Consider the following 15,437-nt stretch of genomic DNA (forward strand, 5'->3'; position numbering starts at 1 on the left):
GGAATGACCTAGTCCACAGGGTCAATGATGTCGGATTGCACAACCGCAGTTATGAGCATGTTCAACATCATTGTACCGACTTGCTTCACAATGCCCATCAGCATACTGCTGCAGTCTGGGGGGATCACCTCACCATGGGGGCCCATGCCATCCACCCCCTTGACACATATGGAGGAGCTCCTGGCCAGCCTTGTGGCACCTGTCTGTCTGTCTGGCCAGCCACCAACCGCCGGACACCTTTGTGGAGGTGGGTGTCACCCACACACTGGCCAAGGAGCATGCAGGTAAGGACACAGGGCACATCAGTAGACCACTGATACATATACATCTGCATCGATACAGGTAGATCATGCATATCTGACATGTCATAGATATATTGTGTTGCTGCATAGTAGTGATAAACAGATGTCCAGATGTGGTAGTATTGTGGAAATGTACCATTGATGTATTGTATTACTGCATCCACCCTGTAGCACTGCCACAGGTGTGGTCACTGACATTGCATCTTTCGCCCTCTTATATAGTTCCCTCCGGGATATCACCAAGGCAGCAGCCTGTAGCTGGTGAGTATGGTTTATGTAGATGCTTGCCAACACAATGGGCATGTAGAGGCAATGGTATATTCCATGCACACATCTAACACACCTACCCAGAATGCATGCTGTACATGTGCACGTATTGTTGCTGTGAAATGCATGGCATCACAGGGGTGACCATGATTGGAAGGGTATGTCAGACACCTGCATGATAACTAACATCCTGTCATTGCGGAATGTGTCCACAGGGAGTAACATAATGGTGGGAGACATGGCCTACAGTAGGGACATGGTTGGAACAACACCCATATACAGTGCAACACCAATGTATATACCTGTAGGACAATGGCAACTGCTGCAGAGATACACTATGGCATATGGCATTACAGTAGTCCACATTATCAGCTGGGACTAGGCTGTAACATGTGGTGTCCAGTGTATGGGACACTGCAAAGTAACACACATGTGTAGAGCATACTTGTCATGCATCTGCAAAAAGGCTGAAGGAGGGGGGGGTCAGCATGACACACCAGTGCACTGCAGCAGAGATCCTAAGGATGTTAAGAATGGCATTATCTGCACATAGTCAGGTTCAGGACCTGTGGCAGACGTAACCCTACCCCCACAGCAATAGTGACAGCAGTGTGTAAAACTCCAAGGGATGTGCACATGAGTAGACCTTGCAACCATGCAGAGTAGGGGGCCATGTTTAGGCCAGACTGAACATACACTGGCAATTGCAGATGGCCCACGCTGGTATATCCCCGCCAGGAGTAGTGGCCGCTGTAGTACACACAACAAGAGGTGCGTCAAACCGTCATAGCACACATATGCCCACACAGAATGTATGCATCGTGGTCAGTGTCCACACACCTAACACATTCCGTAGACACTGAATGTGAAAGTTCAGGACATATGTCACATATCGGGCACATGTAATGTTAAGATATGCAGTGATGTGGTCCCAATGCAGATCACGGATGGATGCATCATATCAGGAAGGGTGTGTACACCTCCATAGCCATGGTTGCTCTGATGGTTGTTATTGTAAGAGTATTGGATTGGTCATACATGGTCTACTGATGTTGAGAGTTGTAAATAAGGCATCAGGCATTCACCCATGACAACTGTCCACATATCATCCCACGTATGTGTTGCTGAAAAACATAGTGGCTGTGAGCATTAAAGCTGACATAACTGACACAGTACTACACATTCCGCAATGATTGTACACCTGTGAGGTGTGGTGCACAGTACATGGCAGGGTGCAGAACAGGTGCACAGCAATACTGTGTACATGGGTGCAGTGGCATCCAGGGGAAGGGGCATCACCTAGTGACACAGCACATGCATCACACACATGTATACTGTTGCTAGCATGGATTGACTATAGCTGAACTGCATGCTGTTCTGTACCATATGTTCTCCATGTTGACAGATGGGTAATAGGAGAACTGTGTGCACTATCATTGTATAACCTCACCTGTGTGTGTGTGTGTGTGTGTGTGTGTGTGTGTGTGTGTGTGTGTGTGTGTGTGTGTGTGTGTGTGTGTGTGTGTGTGTCCTGGTTGTTAGTTAGTTTGTCTGCAGGGTCACTCTGGTGAAGTGGAGGGAGGTTGATGCATGTAGGATGCGTGTGTGCATGTGTGTGTTTGTGTGGGTGGCCATGTATGCACATGTGAGATTGTGGGGTGTTCATACAGCTGTACCTCCCTTTAGGACATGCAGTACATGGACATGGACTGCCACATTACACACCAGGAATACCTGTCATGTGTGTAATCACAGGGCAGCTGATAGTACAATATGGTCTGTAGCCTTAATATCGCATTCAGCAGGGAGGTCACCTACAACCCACGTATGCAACACTACAGATGCATTGGGAAAGTACTAGTCAACACCAGGGAGTGTCTCCATATATTACAGTTGTCACATGATAGGCTGAATGAACTGAATATCTGGCATGTACTGGGCATTACATACACATGTCACACCAGTGCATGGTATTATGTATAAAACATAGTATCCTGCACATATAGGGGCCATGCTCATGATGCCCGAACATACAGAGGGTACATACCAAATGGCAGCAGTGAGGCCATGTAAAACCACTACACAAAGGTCAGGCAGGTAATGTAGTAACAGGTTTTGTGGTGTGTTCGCTTGTGTAGGCATTTAGAGGAATGATATGTTAAGGAGTGGTATCAATATGTGTATGTTAACAAGTGTGATGCAGTATGGGGTACCACATGGACATATACGTGGGACTGTCTGTACAGCCATGGACAGGTAGGTATTATGGATGTGTGTGTGTGTGTGTGTGTGTGTGTGTGTGTGTGTGTGTGTGTGTGTGTGTGTGTGTATACTGTTAGGCAATGCTGTACAGGTTGTAAAGTGCGTTTATTGTTTTCCCCCACAGGTGGCGAGGTAGGTCAGGGTCCCTCCTGCATGCAATCTGATGTCGATGTTCATACAGACAACGAAGATGATGATAGTAAAGTTGAAGCACAGGTGGGGTTGTCAGGGGCAGACACTGCACCAACATTTGACATCCCCTTTTTAGCCACTCCAACCCTGCACACAGTTTCAGTGCCTACACATACCCCATCACCAGTGGCCATAGCGGAGGGACATCTGGCATTTGGCGGCAGTGCACAGGAAAGTGTGGTAACCATGCCTACTGTGTCTGGTCACAGCAGGCATAGCCAGATGTCCAGCAGGGCGCCACATAGGCGGATGTCCCAGGGTGCTAGTGGTAGGGCCGCTGGACATCATGCTCCTTGCATAGGTGACATAGCTGGTACCAGCAGGCGCATGTTTCAGGCTGTCATGACAGTGCAGGCACATATGGAATGTTACACCAGACAGGGCCTGAGGCTGCAGATAGCTGCTCTTGCATCTGTAAGTGACAACCTCCGTGAACTGTCAGGTGCCATCCGTGCTTATACTGAGCTCATGGATAGATGGCATGATGAGATGATGGTCCCTCATTGGCCGTGGTGTGTCTGTGCTTCAATGTGTGGTGGGGATGCGGCGACACCCACGTGGATGTGTAACATGTTGCAAGCAGTAAAGTGTATTGCATATATGGCACATAGTGTAGCCATCCAGCAATGATGCAGTATAGCTGTTAGTAACATTGGTTGATTGCAATCCCTATAATGTTATCTATTTGTGTTGTAGTTGTACATGTGTCAGCAGATGGTCTGCAGTCATATTCCACAACGGGGTATGTCACTGTGGTGACACCATGGCTGTGACATATCTGGGGTACAGTTGAACACATCTCACAGGTTACTAAAATGGTTATTGCCTGTGCCACATGGACAGGTGACGCGCTGAGACATGTATACCCTACAACCTGATGTACACCCATCCACATACACACACACTGTTACTTGGCAACACTGGGACTAGACACCTACCTAGCTATGTAGTGATACTGAAATGTGTGACTTACATTGCACACACCACACAATGTTTTGGGTGAGGTGTGTCCCAGGTTACTTGTTACATGCAGAACATCCCAGATAAGTACAGTATGCTAATGAGGGATGTAATGGGTGTATTTGGACAAAACGTAGTGTGACATACCATCACATACACATTACAGACACACAGCCAGACACACATCCGAGATACTAGGCCCTATTGCTGCTAACTAACTTGACCGTGTGTCCAATGTGTTACAGGTAGGCTGCACACATCACATGCATAACTGGCATGGATTGTGGTAACAGTTACCTGTATAGTTGATGGTGACAGTGGTAACCATAACATGGTACATGGGACATATACCGGGTGTACCTTGGTGTAATGACATTGTACACAGCACCCACATCACCCAGTGGATATTGTACTACCTGAAACCCATGATGACACTCTGCTATACCCACCATCACACATTGGCCACGACTGCGATACAACCCATAGTATACCCCAACAGTGGTACTACAGGGATATGCATCTCATGCACATGCCACACGCGTAGTAGGGTGTTGCATTGTCATGCCTCACCTATGAGCAGCAAAAACACTATCTCTACTACTGTGTGGCAATGGTTATTGTAATAGGAGTATATGGCCTCGGAATGCTGTACCCTACAGATATACGGACATGCACAACTACACACATGTGCCAGAATACAATGGGTATCCCATGCCTATCTACCCATTTGTAAAACACTGTTGTGTTGGTACTGCAATACTCATGTAGCCGGTATGGAGGGTAGCTTAACAGGGTACATGTAATGTCCCATACAGCAGCAGCCACAACTGATTATGCAATGGGTGTTGTGTTGGTTGTGAAGGCCCTTATAGAATTCCAAAGTACAGGTGTGCTAACACAGAGACACTGCAATACTCAGTCATGCACATGTTCACATCTGTCAGTAGAGGGTTGCATTGCTGCAGGTGGTCATAGCTGTGTACCTAGCTATTGTCCAAAGGGAGATGGGTTGTGTAGGGGTTGTGTGTACAGTGGTATCCTGCCACCTGCCAGGTGGCAGCAGGCAATCTATTGACAGACACTACTGTTGTGACCCTCAGAGTGAGAATGACATGCATCAGACAATCCTCCAGGTTCCTCCTGCACATGGCCACTGAGGTGATCAAGTTGACATGTATGCAACATGCATTACAACACATGGTTAGTGTTTGTGATGGAGACCTGTATCCAAGCATGTTCGATTGACTGTGGTAGTGTAGTGGAGGTACCCATGGCATGTGGTGCGTACAGGGTGACATCTCCTATATGTGCCACTTCTTACACAGCTGGGCAGGCATGTCAGTGTCAATCAAGCTTAGGTTGCCTGTACATATCCCAGCTGGATACCTGCCATCTGCACATCTGTACAGGGACTGACAGTCATCAGCTTGGCAAGTAGCTATGCAGTAGCATGAGTATGTTGACAGATAGACATCTGACAACAATATGTATGCCATAACTACATGTGCTGTACAGACGGTAGTCTACAGTTACATTCCACATGATGAATCATTACCCAGTAAGGGGTATATATTGTGACACAGCTCACACACCAGGGATAAAACAGGGAGGCCTTGGTGTCCAGCTATGCCAGCAGATGTGCCTGCTGCCAGTATTACATTTAGCACTCTGCTCTTGCCTGGGTTAGCACTGTCAACAGTAGTACTGCCATGATACACTACATGCCAGTGTGACAGCATGCACCCTGGGCTACTATGTCTGTATGTAACACATTCACATGGATAACAGTGCTGTACAGGCCTCATATATGTCTGTATCCCACACATGACACTCACACCCCTTGCTACTGTAATAACAGCACATAGGTGCATGTATTGTACATGGCATTACATACACTTATTACAAATTATCAGACTGGGTGGTGTGTCCTGGCTACCAGGGCTAAGCCATGCTAAGCAAGTATCAACATTGCTGCAATATAACAGCTAAGCTGAATTGCACACTAGTAAGCAATGCTTACACTGTGTAAGCACCCGTATGTTTACCCATAGCTCAGCACTGCTCAGCTTTGTGCAAACCCATGCAAACCCACTTAAAGCAGCTCAAAACTGCCTTAACCACTCTGTATCTGACAGCCCTTGTTCTGCACAGCAACAAAATGAACAGCCGTTGCAGGTCTTCAACCCAGGACCCTGTAGACTGAAGTCACATCACTTAACCACTATGCCATGACCACTCTGAAGACAGCTGTTGTTTTACCAATATAGCTGTCAATACAGATATTGAGTAGTATTGAACAATTGCCTTTAGTTCCTAAATTGTGTAGTCCTTGTTATTTATATGACTGTTGCATCACATATGTTGTTTTATCATAATGTGTACATAGCAGATACATATGGTGAGATACATCTGGGAGGGTATACACAACTGTGAGGTTTGCTCATGACAGAAATACGGTTGTATACATATAATAGGTCTATATATATATATATATATATATATATATATATATATATATATATATATATATATGTCTACATATACATAAACATGTATACTCATGCATATGTCTGTATACACATCTCTATAGTGCTACATATATATGGTCATGTGTACATCTCTTCATATATATATATATATATATATATATATATATATATATATATACATATCTGTATATATAGATATACATATATATGTATATATAGATATATGTCTATACAGCTATATATGTATGCACATCCTATGTGTACAGATATGCCTAGTTATGTTGTTATTTATGTAGAGATCTATAACTATATGTGCATGCATATCTATTCTGATATACCTACTACTGTCAATATATATGTAGATATCCATACATATATGTGCAAATGTATCTCTATCTGTATATGTGTAGACATATATTGCTCTGTATATGTATATATCTGGGTGTTTATATGTATATATATATATATATATATATATATATATATATATATATATATATATATATATATATACATATACATATACATCTATATATGTCGATATGTATATGTGTATATATCTATATAGATATCTGGATAATTATATATACATATATTTTCACCATATGTCCTGAACATGGAGTGTAGCCCTATCTCAGCCCATTTATATCATAAACTTCATAGTGCAAGGGAATGACAGGTGTGTGTAGCAGGTATATTTGTAGACTATTGCTACTGTAATAGGGATTATCTTCACAGACATGGTGTGTGTGGGAGGTCACATCTGCTTTTAATATGTGTGCCATCGGCTACTGCAGACATCTGAAGGACATCATAGTTCAGTACCACTGCTAGCACGTAATGCTCCTGTAGACTACAGGAGAGATATTGGCCAACATATGTGGACATTCTGAAACACTCTGGCCAGTCCAGAGGTATACACAGAACCCCTTAGTACAAGACATGTGGACCAAGCCTGACAATGTGGATGTTACCAGATATGTAGATGGGTATAACACGTACCAACTGGTATACATTTGCCCCCATAAGTTATGCATTCACACACCCCTGTCTGTCTTGACACATAATAACTGCTGGTACACAGGTGCCATGGCCACATACTACCCACTAGATATTGACATACATCTGTACAGCATCCCACTGCTCTGTAAGACATGCATGACTGTTAAGGGAGGCCCAGCAGCAGTACATCTGGCAAGTATCTGGACATGACATCTCACTGGGTAAGTACACTAAACTGCTAGGCATGTAACAAAGTACTGTGCAGGCTACAGGCAGACTGGCTCAACACTGGTCTATATTTCCTATGGGGGAATGCACATGTACCTGCATATATAGCAGGCTCTACAGGCATGTCACAGCACAGAGTATGATACATCAGGATGAAAGTGCATAACCACAACCAATATGAACACAGCCATAGCCACGTATGGTAAGCTAACGTAATATTACAGTATATGGACTATCTGTTCGACACAATCCTCATATGTGCCACTCACACACTAACCCTACATATACTGGGCCGCTACACAGTGTGGTCCAATGCCTGTCTGTGGTATGGGACATGTGTGTGTGTATGGCCCTACAAACATGTATGCTGATAGGGTAACATACAGTGGAGCAGCATGTAACATCAGATAGAATGGGACCAAGAACAATGACATCTACCACAGTCTGTACATAGGCCAAAGTACATATTAACAATACACACACTGTTGACATTTACCTTAAGTACACAGACCTCAGTACTGTACACACAACCACAGAATGTCCAGGTTATGTCATCAAATATAACCCTACTATACATAACGTGTAGCAGTCTGATATCTCACTGGCTTGTTGTCAGATATGATGTTACTAATTATGGTGTACAGCACATATGCACCTCTTACTGCATGACATATGTACAAAGGTTGACAGAGTTGTGGCAGGATGCACATACACAAGGCCAATATTGACATGTTGCTGTGATAACCTCATACATTTACTGTTGTAACAGGGTTTGTTGCAACATATGTCCTATAAGGGATATGAAGTCAGTAACTCTCATGGCTGTCACCATCTACAGACTGCAATCTTCACATTACCTTCTGCAGTTCACAGATAAGTGCTCTGTGGGTAGCACATGAAACAAAAGGCACTACACACTGCCCAGTCTGCAGATGACCCTTCAGATGGGGTTTCCTCATAAACATAGCACTGACATGGCAGGTATTAAAACATGTAGAACAGCCATATCCACACACACCCTGTTAAACCAACATTACTCCAAATGCAGTATAGCAGCACTTACAGTCTGTAGTCAGGTCAGGCACATCCCCCTCCTGTGTGTTGGCCTTTTTCAACAGTGTATGTTAGAGGTAAATCCCTAATCCATCTGAGATGCTGTTTGTCAAACAACAGAACAATTTCCTGCTCACATTGAATGAAAAGGCCCAACACCAACATGATGTTCCTAGATATTGGAGTGTGTTTTCATGCAATTGAAAAGGGGAATGTTACAACAGCTGTTCCACATGTAATCAGCTAGAGGAGGGCTGCAATTTGTGCAGAGGCCATCAGCTGATCATGAGCTTCAATTAAAATACACATGCTGCTGCATAAGCAAAGCAGGTATAGGTCTCCACATTCACCAGAGAGGGAGTGAGAGAAGGGGAGTCAGAGGCAAAGAAAAGTCAGGGAGGGATGGAGACTAAAACTTAATCATGTTTGTGTCACACACCTACCAGCACAGGGTATCAAACCCCTGATGACTATGTAATGCTATCACATTTCTATGCAGTTATTGGATGCGCCACATTGGTCACATGTTGAGGAACCCTCAAAATGTATATGTGATGGTGAGTGACGTCTGCAAGAGGGCTATGGTAGTTATATGGTAGGTGTAGTACACATGCCTCTCCACGTGTACAGGTTCCAGTATCAACACAGCCACACTCTCACAGGTACGCACACACATTGACACACTTGGCAGGGCCAAGAATTCAACTCATCACTAGTAAGATTGCCACAACACATTACTGTGCAGGTATGACATGCACCACAGGGATCATACAGAGGTTATATGGGCAAAAGGTATGTTGAGGTGTCTGACATCAGACAGCATGCTTCACTATGCCAATGGGGGTTGTAGTGAGTGTGAACGTGATCATAAGCATCATACAAAACACACACACACACACACACACACAGGGAGCCAGTACTGACATGCATGGGTGCATTGTTTCATGGGTGTGTAGTGGTCAACTGTGCCAGACAGCTATACAAGGCTAGGTGATGGGTATACTTTGGCATCAGGCCACACGACAATGGTCTGCATTGTGGCTCAGGGGTGTAGTTTCTGGATTTGCCCACACAGGTGGGTATTGCATTCACCATCCAGTCACCTGGGTGACTATTGCATGTGGCCAATGCTGTGCATTGCTTGCCATGTATGTGTTCCTTAGTCCATGACATGGGCAGTGTCTGGGATATGCACACCTCCCACATGCATGTACAGTGACATGCGGAACTGTACCTGGGGTGTCTGGCCCATGTTGTGTACACAGATTATCATCAGATGTGCCAGTTCTGGCCTCATGTGGCAGGAACTTTTAATGGACAGCAGGTTTGCCCTGCACCTACATTTATAGCATGATATTGACATTCCCTGGTGTCAGTGGCACCTGTCCATACAGGGCATGTTTTTCAGGCATGGTATGTCTTTTGTGGGTCACACTTGATGGCACCACAGGTGTTGTAGACGTCCAGTAGGGAACGAGAGGAAAGTGCACTGTCAGCATGTATGTGTCTATTGGACAGATAGACAGGGTGCCATGCCCTCTGTAGCCCACTGCAATCACACCATGGTTATTATCAGTGAGCAATATGCAGGGTACTACCAACATAGCCGCTGTTGCCTAGGCAAATGTGTGTGTGCATGAGATATGGGTTGAGAGTGTTCTCTGGGTAATACTAGGGTTGCTAACTTTGTTTGCCTGGCCTTGATGTCACATGTAGGGGTATGGATTTGCACCCCAGCCTCTCGGCTATTTCATATCTGTCATCCCTGTATGGTGGACATTGTGATATATATACTAGGGCCACCATATAAGAAATTTTCAAAATCCTTTCCACATTGAGTCCAGTTATTACATACTCACAACCACCTCCACACAGGATACAAATTACAAACACAGACACACACACACAGCTGTCATGTCTGGGATTAGAACTCCTACCTAACTAATTCATTACACTACAACACTACGCAGTTATAGGACACACCATGGAGATTACTGGAGTACTTCTTCAACAAAGGTGTATTTCACAATGAATGACATCAGCAGGATTGACAAAGTAGGGCATTTGAATTGTGGTGAGTGTAGCTAGCCTAAAATGCATTGCTCCCTACACAAACATAGAAACACACACAAAACATCCAGAACTGCCATGTGTGGGAATAGAACCTCTACCAGAGTTCTATATCACACTACAGCAGTATGCAGTTACAGGACATGCCACAGAGATTACTGGGCTACAACTTTCCAAAAGGTATATTTCTCAGTGCATGACATCAGCAGCCTTGCCAAAGTAGGGCATTTGATTTGTAGTGAGTGTGACTAGCCTAAAAAGCATTGCTCTCTACACAGACAGCAACACACACATACGCAGTTGCCATGTCTGGAATTAGAACTCCAACCTAACTAATTTATTACACTACAGCAGTACACAGTTATAGGACATGCCACTGAGATGACTGGGCTACAGCTTTCCGAAAGGTGTATCTCACAGTGTATGACATCAGCAACCTTGCCAAAGTAGGGCATTTGAATTGTAGTGAGTGTGACTAGCCTAAAAAGCATTGCTCTCTATACAGACAGAGATACACACTCACACAGTTGCCATGTTTGGGATTAGAACTCCTACCAAACTAGTTTATCACACTACAGCAGTACGCAGTTATAGAATGCACCATGAAGATTACTGGGCCATAACTTTCCGAAAGGTGTATTTCACAGTGTATGACATCAGTGGCCTTGCTCAAGTAGGGCATTTGAATTGTAATGAGTGTGACTAGCCTAAAAAGTATTACTCTCTACCCAGACAGAGACACACACATAGGTGCTACGTCTGGGATTCGAACTCCTTCCTAACTAGTTTATCATACCACATCAGTACACAGTTATAGGACGTGCCACGGAGAATACTGGATTGTAGGGCATTTGAATTGTAGTGAGTGTGACTAGCCTAAAAAGCATTGTTTTCTACACAGACAGAGACACACACACACATACACACACGCATACACACACACACACACACACACACACACACACACACACACACACACACACACACACACACAGTTGCCATGTCTGGGATTAGAACTCTTACCTAACTACTTTATCACACTACAGCAGTACGCAGTTACAGGACATGCCATGGAGATTACTGGCCTACGTCTTTCACAAGGGTGTATTTCAAAGTGGATGACCTCAGCAGGCTTGTCATAGTAGGGCTATGGGGAGGGCAGTGTGTGTGTATGAGCCATAACCCATTCATCTAGAGGTTGACACACCACATGTGGGCACACGCAGGGTTATATTCCACAGGTACGTGTATACAGCTGCTAGATGACTACGTCCTTGTACAGTCATGTTGCACAGCTATCACTTGCACCACATAGTCTGTAATGCTGACAGATACCAGTGGCTAAGGTCTACAGTGAGTGACATCTGAGCCTCATGTGGTTGTAGCCATTTGGCTATGTGTTGGGTCGGACAGGCCTCATAATGGATGGCCCCTTGTGACAGTCACTCTCTCCCACACATCTATGTATGTCTACTTTTGGCTTATTATAGTGTGTTGTTCCTGGATATATGCCTGTATTCCTATCCACTGTGTGTGCAAAGCATGAGTGGTGCATACTGAGGAGTGTCTGTACTAAAATCTGCAACTGCCAGATATGTCTGGTCCACTGTTGTTTACAGACATGGCCTTCATTTGTTTGTGTGTGAGCATGCCTAGTATGACCTTTCAATATGTTGTTGACTGAAATTGGCTTCATTTCTCTAAGTGTGTGAGCATGCCCAGTGTGCCCTTCTGTATTGAATGTGTGGATCAATTCCATGTCATTTGTACTGCAGTGCACACCTTTGTGTTGTACACCTACAGGTAGCATACTGTTTCTGCAGAGTATCCATCATTCATTTGGTAATATGGGGACAAACTGTGCAAGGGATAGTGTGTACTGTAGGTGAGTGTGTGTGCTGCTTCAACTGCATGGTACTGCTGTTAGCAGAGATATTCAGACATGTACTGTTATACACAGTGATGTTTTCTGTCCTCATGTATTTTCAGGTGGACACTCTTACTCACAGTGATGTTTTGGAGACAAGAATGACTGCAGCTGTATCTGGTATTGTGGGCAGACACTTACGTATTCATGGTAAATTATGCCATACTGGAGGGGGAGCTGCAGACACTTGGTGCTGGTCTGTGTATCCGGTTCAGCAGCTTGGTACAATGCTGGCAGAGGATCCCATATTTCTACACCCATCAACATGACAGTATGGGCTTATCTTGCTGTGGCAATGTCTCACAGCTGTACAGATTCACACAGGTTAGCCAGATGTAGGGGCCATGTGTTAGGACATTTACCCTAATGTGGTGTACGGGCAGGTGTGTAGCCAACATTTATGTGTTTGCAGCCAGGGATAGTGTGTGCACACAGCTTGGTGTTAGACCCTGCACATTCCATGCTGCCCATGCTGCCACTCCCCCGTTATTCTAACCTCTTCCATACATTATGCATACATTCTCTGATACTTTCCCTAATTGTATCGCCCCATCACAGGTGTGTGTTAGTGTTGGTCCACAGTTCATGCAGTGGGACATGGTGGACGTGTTACTGTGGTTTGTCCACATAGCCTTGCATAGGGCTTATGTGGAGTGTGTTATGTCATTATTTGGGTGTCCATGACATAACATGCATTAGCAGTACATGTAAGACACAGGCCTTTGGCAAAAGCCTGTGGGGCATTATGTGTTGCTGCAAGCCAGATGTGGCAGGCCGTTGCATTCTGTCAGTCCTACAGTCCCAGACCACCATACAGTATATTCCCCTGGGGTGACAGGGTAGATGTGATAGGTGTTCATGCCAATACCTTCTATCAGTCTTGATCAGGTGATGTGGATGCTGGCAGGGTGCTACATACAGCTAGGGACACACCTGCATGGGACACCTGCACTGCATGCTGCAGTCTTCTGTTATTGCCATATACAGGTGGGGTACTGTACCCATTCCCCACAGCAGGGATATGACCAGAGAGGTGCCTGTGGGTGGTGTTTGTGTGAGCTGGGTGCATGTGTGCTATGGACACTACTTGCATCTGACACACAGATATGCATGGGGCATTCCAGTTATGCTGGCATGTGCAGGTACATCAGCTGTTTCCCAATACATCAGTCCTACCTCCTTTGTGATCTGCAAGTGTTCAGGCAGACATCACCGGTATCCCCTACTACAAGTCCAGTTACTGTGATGCATACCCTGTATGCACAATTCCAAGGGTGTCTCCATTCCACAGTGACACAATATATACTGTATTTCTGGGGTACTTTCCCCTGTGTACTGCTTGTATATCTAGCCCAACAGCCGTGCTATGTCAGTCTTTCAGGTGGTGACACATATTACCATCATACATTTACAATGGCTTACTGCTAGCATGTGTTATACTAGTGGGGATTGTCTTTGGCACTGCAGTTGTGAGGGCTTATCCCTGTCATCAGCAGTAGTGGGCAATGGCCACCAGGTCTTACCTCAACATGCATAAATACTGATCACTCTCACACGTTATGAAACACACACCATCCTAACACACACAGACCTGCATATTGTGCAAATCCTACAACCTATCCTGCTACCTTGGCCACCTCTGCGCATCCGTGCTACACTCGTATTATACCTACTCATACATGTTACTACATTTCTACACAGGACTGGGGGGGGGCACATCTGACTGTTACTACATTTCTACATAGGATTGTGGGGTGCCACACCTGACTGTTTCTACATTTCTACATAGGATTGGGGGGCACACCTGACTGTTACTACATTTCTACACTGGATTGTGGGTAGGGGCACACCTGACTGTTTTACATGTCTACATGGGAGTGGGGGGGCACACCTGACTGTTACTACATTTCTACATAGGGTTGTGGGGGACACACCTGACTGTTTTTACATTTCTACACAGGATTGGGGGGCACACCTGACTGTTACTACATTTCTACACAGGATTGGGGGGGGACACACCTGACTGTTTCTACATTTCTACACATGATTTGTGGGGCACACCTTACTGTTTCTACATGTCTACATAGGATGGGGGGCACACCTGGCACTTGTACATATTTGCTATGACTGTACTGGTATGTCAGGTACTCCATTTCATTCTGTATTCTAACCTATCATGCTGACTAGAGGCATATCAGTGTACTACAGGTCTTAGCTTTGGTTGCCCTACATACTAGTGTCTGACTTCCTACCCTTCAGAACTAACATCCCACTGCCTGACCTGCTGTAGTCTGTCTGTGTAGGCCTGGGAGGAGGTTACCCATAGGCATCATTCAGAGGCCATAGCACAGGCTCTGTCTGTATTTGTCTACACCTGTCCTGCTGGCTGAGACTGTTGTTGGGTATGTGAACCTCCCTGACTGGCATGTCATATGGACACACATGTTGCCCAGCACATTTCCTGCAGTGGGTTTTGTCATCCTGTGTAGTACTGGCTACTATGGTGACTCCAGTATTTATTACAGATGTCATGGTGCCACTATGGGTGTCTACTATCTGCTGCCATACCATTCAGCCACCCGAATCCCTTACATGCTCACATCCATACCATAGAAACGGGTAACAACACATTCTACTCCATTCGGCAATTGGAAGGTTGATTGACTTACCTTGTGGGTGTGCCAG

Source organism: Protopterus annectens, chromosome 5.part0 (assembly GCF_019279795.1).
Source record: "Protopterus annectens isolate FY-2018-M chromosome 5.part0, PAN1.0, whole genome shotgun sequence".
Classification (NCBI taxonomy): Eukaryota; Metazoa; Chordata; order Ceratodontiformes; family Protopteridae; genus Protopterus; species Protopterus annectens.